Source organism: Triticum dicoccoides, chromosome 7A (assembly GCF_002162155.2).
Source record: "Triticum dicoccoides isolate Atlit2015 ecotype Zavitan chromosome 7A, WEW_v2.0, whole genome shotgun sequence".
Classification (NCBI taxonomy): domain Eukaryota; kingdom Viridiplantae; phylum Streptophyta; class Magnoliopsida; order Poales; family Poaceae; genus Triticum; species Triticum dicoccoides.
This window is the reverse complement of record NC_041392.1, coordinates 333,563,198-333,570,092: the sequence shown is the minus strand read 5'-3', so window position 1 is coordinate 333,570,092 and position 6,895 is coordinate 333,563,198. Positions and strand designations below refer to the sequence as shown.

General features: G+C 48.2%; 1 long non-coding RNA gene across 1 annotated transcript; it reads right to left on the bottom strand.

The window, feature by feature from the left end:
• Positions 1–5,203: 5,203 nt before the first annotated feature.
• On the bottom strand, positions 5,204–6,681 carry LOC119333530. The gene is made up of 3 exons (XR_005161209.1): positions 6,041–6,681; positions 5,719–5,858; positions 5,204–5,595 (listed from the first exon to the last, which is right to left on the bottom strand). It is a non-coding gene; the product is annotated as an uncharacterized LOC119333530 (long non-coding RNA).
• Between the last annotated feature and the right edge of the window lie 214 nt (positions 6,682–6,895).

Sequence of the window (6,895 nt, the reverse complement as noted above, 5' to 3'; positions counted from 1 at the left end):
CGTTTCACAACTCAGGCGTTGCTTCGCGGATCCTATCCGTGGAGTGGACCACGAAACGCTTGATCTACAAGATAACCTCTCCTATCGGGAATATCCCGTTCGTATCCTTGATCAGGCCGAGCATACCACTCGACGTCAGAATATCAAGTTTCTCAAGATTCAATGGTCACAACATTCCGAGAAAGAAGCCACTTGGGAAAGGGAGGATCGTCTTTGACTTGAGTACCCCACCTTCTTCCGGAGGATCCTAAATCTCGGGATGAGATTCTTTTGAGTGGGGTGAGTTGTCACACCCTAGCTAGTTCAAGCATTAGAATGTGCATCATGTCTATTTTTCTCTTAAATTTGAAATGGGGATGACAGAACCCCCAACACCCCCTTGGAAACAACTAGGGTTTACTAAAATTATTTTCAATGAACCTGAAATGCCCTTCTAAAAAGTTCACCCTCTTTGTCTTAGGTTAGAACCTCTGGCAAAATTGGTGCACAATTTTCTAGGTCAACAGAAGGTCATTGAATTAAATCATAAGTATTTGAATTTGGGCATTTAAATGCTATAAAATAATTTAAATGCTCAAATAATTCTGGGAATAAATGTTTTCTGTTGGAAATATTCTAAACAGAGCTTACATTTATTTTCAGGATTTTTGGAAATGTTTTAGTATTTTTAATAAAGCTAAACAGTTGCAATTAAATAGAAAACAGAAACTAAATCAAAAAAAGAGGAGAAAGAAGCCCACCTGGGCCTTACCTGTGCTAGCCCAGCCACCTGGCTCGGCCCAGCCTGCTGGCGCTGCCAGTCGTCGTCCTCCTCGCGCCAGAAGGACGCGGGGTGCGTGCTCGCCGCGCGCCGGCCACGCGCCGGCCACCTCCTGCTTCCGCCGACGCCCGGGAGACGCCCAGAGGACGCCACGCGACCCCACGTCTCCCTCTCATCCTCGCTCACTCTCCCCCTCATCTCCCTCTTTCTCTCCCGCGACGGCCGAGCGCGTACCTCGCTGCCGATCGCCGTAGTTGCCACCACAACCACTCCCTCGCCTCTCCGACGAGCTCATTAGCTCCGCCTCGACTCCCTCATCCTCCCCACCGAGCCATGCATCGCCGGAGGCCCTGCAACGCCGCCTTCGCCCTCGTCTTCAACCTCGGGCACCTGAGCCATCTCCGGTCGATTCGCCGCCGCCAGGACCTCCCCGAGCTTGCTGACCCCCTCTCCGACTCCGCTGTGAGCTCCTCTTCCTCTTCCCCTAGCTCCCGTTCTCGCTTGGCCCCTGTAGCCGCCGTTTCCACCGCACCAGAGAGCTTCTCGCCGCCGGCCATGGCGCAGCCATGGCCACAGCCGTGCAAGCTCACAACGGAGAGCCTCACCGTGCTCAGTGCAGCACCAGGAACCCGTAGCCACCCCCAGCTCTTCCTCCCGTGCACCGTAGCGTCAAAACTGACCTCGCCCGAACTCCGGCCGCTGCCACGAGCTCGATTCCGGCGAGCTCGCTCCACCCCAGCTCCTCACACTTGCTCCATTGGATGCGCGAGAGCCTGGGCTTCGCACGGGTGGTCTCCGTAGTCGATTTGGTCACCGGAGGGCGTTTTCCGAAGCCCTCCGTCGTCTCAGCCTCGCCGGCGACTCAACGCCGGCGGGATTAGCCCTGTTAACCGGTGGTTTGACCACTGACGTGGACTGGGTGGGCCCAGGTTGACTCCTTTGAGTCAATGACAAGTGGGCCCCCCCTCTGCTAATTATCCAGATTAGCTTCTAACTAAAATTAGTTAGTTTAATTAGTATAGTCACTGACTAGTGTGCCCTGCCCAGTAATTAGGCTAACTAAACATAGTTAGCGCACTGAGAGGCTGACAGAAGGGGCCCACCAGTCAGGTTTGACCTGGGCTGGCGCCTTTGACCTGCTGAGGTCAGCATGATGCAATGCTGACGCAGTAATGCATTTTCTGGATTTAATTTTATTCAGGAAATTCCAGAAAATAGTCAAAACTTCTAAAAATCATAGAAAATCAACCATAGCTCCAAATGCAAAGAGTTATATATGAAAAATGATCAGAAAAATCCAATCTATCCATCTGTAATGGTTTCATGCATGACAAAACAAGTTTACCTTGCTGTTTAAACAGAATAAGGAAATGCACTATTAAGGCCATGTTTAATGAGCTAATATTTGAATCTTTGATTCAAATGAGTTCATCCCTTTCTATTCTAGCTTGCATTAGGCCAAAACACATTCATATTGCCATGTCATAGCATGCATCATATTGTTGCATATCGTCATGTGTTGATTGTGTTCCGATGTGTTCCTCGTGGTAGGTTCTGCCTCCGAGGATATTCATGAGTATCCAACTGAAGGGCAGTATCCCGCTACCACTCCATCAGGCAAGCAACCATTGATCATTCCGATACAAACCCATGTTCTCGCTTCTGCTCTTGTTTACTGCATTAAGACAACGCGATTCAAACTGCTGTGTGCTACGGTAGTTGAACCCTTATCCTCTGCATGACCTGTCATTGCCACAGTAACTAGATGAAACCCACTAGCATGTGTAGGAGTTGATTGAGCCATGTATGTGATTCCTACCTTGCTATGCCTGCTATGCTTAGAGTTGTGTCAGGTCTGGTTCATCTGGGTGATGGGCTAGAGTGAAATGCTTATGTCGGTAATGTGAGGGATGTGGTGAACATGTTTTGGTAAAGGTATCGATGAGAGGCCATGTAGGAGTACATGGTGGGTTGTTTCATTGAGGCCGTCCCTAAGAACTGAGATCTGTATGTGTGATTTTAAGATTCAGCTACTACCATGCATTGGGATCCTTAATTGACCCTCTCGGCTTCTTAATCACCCAAGTACTCTGTCCAGGAGTTGCAAATAGTTTCTGGTGTTTGTAGGTTATGTGTTGGCGGCCGTGCGTAGCGCTGACCCTAGGGGTGGGCTATGTTGCGGTAGATACACCGTGGCCGGGTATGCCAGGCGCCCGTTTGGCGTCTCGGGACCCTGTTCACATCGTTCGGGGCCGTATGTGGAAACCTCGGCCGGATTCCCTGCGGATGGAACCTGGATAGGCGATAAACCTGGACTAGAGACTTAAGTGTTTAGGTAGGCCGTGGCCAACACCCTCGCTGGGCTTCCGCTTGAAGGTTGCCGAGTACATGTCATGTAAGCGGCGGTAAGTGGTGAAAGCGTGTATGAAGAAGTACACCCCTGCAGGGTATAAAATTATTTGAATAGCCGCGTCCGCGGTAAAGGACTACTTGGTTGCCTATACAGTTCATAGACAAGTTAATGGACACTACTAAAAGACTCAAGATAACTGTGAGTATCGAGGATGGCCCTCTCGTAGGATGACGAGGGAGGGTCCACGGTGGAGTATTGTGTTGGTGAGTATTGGACTCGTGTGCGAAAACTATTTTACTGGTGAAGTTCCGTAGGATAGCTTAGCCAAGAGTCAAAGCTGGCTTGCTGCATTAACCCCACCACCTTCTTGAGAATAAGCATGTATAGTAGGTTCTGATGTAAGACTTGCTGGGTACCTTTGTACTCATGTTTGCTTAATTACTGTTTCAAAGGACACCGCCCACTCCGATGGGTTCTACTTAGACCTTGGCGTCGACGAGTGACTAGCCACCCAGGTGGTGATCCTGGCCATGGCGGGCCCTATGTAGATAGTCAGGCTTCGAGAAGCCTTCTTTCTTTCTAGAGTCTGTACTCAGACTAGTTGCTTCCACATGTGCTTGTATGTTTGTATGACTTGAGTGTCGGGTCATGTGACCCCTATCTGTATGAACATGTTATGTATGGCTCTGTGGAGCCTTTAAATAAAGTACTTGAGTTGTAGAGTTTTGTTGTGATGCCATGTTGTATGTACTCATATCGGGCATATTGTGTGTATGATTGAAATGCTTGGTATGAGTGGGATCCGACAATCTAGTTGTTTATCCTTGGCAGCCTTTCTTATGGGGAAATGTAGTCTAGTGTTCCTCGAGCCATAGTAGTCCGCTACAGCCCGGTTCACCGGAGTCCTGCTAGCCTAGCACTACTGTTCAGGACACTTGACTGGCCGGCATGTGTTTCACTTCGTTCCTATGTCTGTCCCTTCGGGGAAATGTCACGCGGTGATTTCCGGAGTCCTGCCTAGCCTGCTGTAGCCTGGGTCCCCCGGAGTCCTGTTAGCCCAGTGCTACAGCCCGGAATCACTCGCTGATGACCGACATGCTCGATGTGATACATGTATGCCTGTCTCCATAGGTCTGTACCGCTTTGGGTTCACGACTAGCCATGTCGGCCCGGGTTCTCTGTCATATGGATGCTAGCGACACTATCATATACGTGAGCCAAAAGGCGCAAACGGTCCCGGGCCATGGTAAGACGACACCCGTGGGATACTGTGCGTGAGGCCGCAAAGTGATATGAGGTGTTACCGGCTAGATCGATGTGACTTGGAATCGGGGTCCTGACAGTTTGCTTTTTCATTCTTTTTTTAATACAAAATGCACACCGTGTAGTACGTGAACTTCTGGCAGTTATGTGAAAATATCTGATTTTTTTATGAATTTTAATCTGAATTTCTTAATCCTTTTTTATGAATTTTGAAGCGCTCTATTTTTAAAAGTTGAACTTCTTTTTATTTAATTTTTGAACTTCTTCATTTTATTTTAATTTGAACTTCTTCATTTTATTCTTTAGTAACAAGAAAAAATCTGAGGTTTTTATAAAGTTTGAACTTCTCTGCTTTTTTAATTTGAACTTCTTTATTTTATTATTAGAAAAATATGGTTTTTAAATAAGCATCAAATCATCTTTTTGAATTAAACTTCATACTTATATTTTTCGTAGAAACCGAGGAGTCGAGGAGATCACCACACATGACTAGATAGAGGAGTGTAAGTGAAGCAACCTTTCTCTTTAGAAAATCAACAACCAGAACTTTAAAAAGCAAAACAAATTGAACTTCAGAAAGGGAAACAAACTAAACATCATAGGGCTCTACAACCTTTCTCATCATGTTTTTCTCTCTTTTTTAAAATAAAGATATTACTGTACATCAGAGTGTTTACTTTTATAGTTGGAAATAGAAAATTTATGTTTAGAGGGAACAAAATATCACTTAGTATTTTGTTCCAGAGAAAACAATTTTTTTGAGTCATAAACACAAGTAGCTTTAGAGAGCATACTTTTTTGTCCTTACTGGATAGGAATTTCGAACTTCTGCAATTGCTGTATTTGAACTTACACATATTCTTTGTTTTTTGCATAGAATCAAACACGTGATTACGCAATCTTACAAAAAAGAAACAGCAAGCCATGGGTTCTTGTTCACATCTAGGAAAAAAATACTTGCAATCAAGCATGTACATGAATTTGTTCCAATGAAATTGCCTTAATCAGAAAGAGAGAGAGGGAGAGTGAGAGAGAGAGTAGTGCAGCCGTGAGGAGTAACAGGGGAGTTCCGCCAGCGGGACCCAGGAGGCAGAGGTGCAGCAGGGGGGCCTCCTCCAATGAAATTTGGTAGTATGTGATGAGTCGTGCCGTTGCGAGCAGGGAGTTGGGGCAGAGGCGTGGAGCGCCGGGGCCATGCCGGAGAATCCGACGGCGCTACCTGGAGACAGAATACAGGTTTGATAACACATGAATGCACAGAGCAAAAAATTCAGAAAAAAGATCAAGAATAAGTATGGTTAGTTTCTCTGCAAAGTTGTGTTCAACACTGGGTGAAATTTACCGATGACATTTTAGCTCGCATCTCACTAGCATGTAGTACAAGACCAACCATCACCTCTGTTTTAACTGTTACTGTATGTCTGTCTGTCTTGTTGTGCAGTACAGAACTAGCTAGTATTGGTGCTGTTCTTCTGCCTCATACTGTAGAAAAAAGAAAGAGAAGTGTCCATTATTCAGCCCGTAGAGAACCTATGCATTAACAGTGAGAGTGTTTTGCCAAAAAAAGTAAAGTAATATTGTGGCAAGAACGGGTTAATCAATCAATCAATGCACGTATCAGGTAGGGAAAAAGGAGTGAAAAAGTTGAACCATGTGTGGCTCACCTCCGTCTTCCAAGCGGATCTTGGCACTGCAGTGGCGACCGTCCCGGTGGTCAGGTGGTGTGTCGTTGAAGGGCCCAAGGTGATAACGGTGAACTGCTTAGGCGCTTCGGCTGCAAAGCCCCGCCGGGAGGAGGAGGTGGAGGAGCGGCGTGGATCCAGGGACGGCGACCTGTCGACGGGCAGGGGATGGCTCTAGGGGTGGTCCGCGTGTGATCCTGCTCGAGACAGTTGCCGCCGATCCACGTGTGATCCTGCTTGAGATGGTGGCCGCTGATCTGCGGGTGCGTCGGTGGCCGGCGAGGTTGGATCTTGGCGGCGAGGAATGGCGGCAGCGATGCGCTAGGGAAGATGGCGACGGCGGCGCACCGGGGCAGTTGGCAGCATTGGCCGTGGGAGCAGGCCTGGATCCGACAGCGAGAGAGGAGGCGCGCTGCCCGAGGAGGAGGGGAGGCGCGCCAGCCGTTGGGGAGCGGGGTAGGGGAGGAGGCCGGCCGGCCGTGAGGGAGGGGGAAAGCGGGGAACGGCGGTGCCGGAAGGTAGGGGAAAAACGAAACGGCGACACTAGGAGATCGAAGAGCGGGGAGAGATGCACGACGCTGTACTAGAGAGATTGGGGAAGATTGGGGATCGAGGGCAAGTGGTGGAAGAGTGGCCGGGTTTTTTTCTGCACGGGTTCGGAGAGTTCGGGAAAAGTCCATCGGGCCCTATATAGGATCAGTGTGATCCAAATAGTTATTCTAATCTCAGGATTAGAATAGTTATTTGAATCACAACGCCCTATATATAGGAGCCGCGATTCCGAACTCCACCGAAAAAAAACAATCGTGTGTCCCGCGCCTCCCGCGCATCGATCCC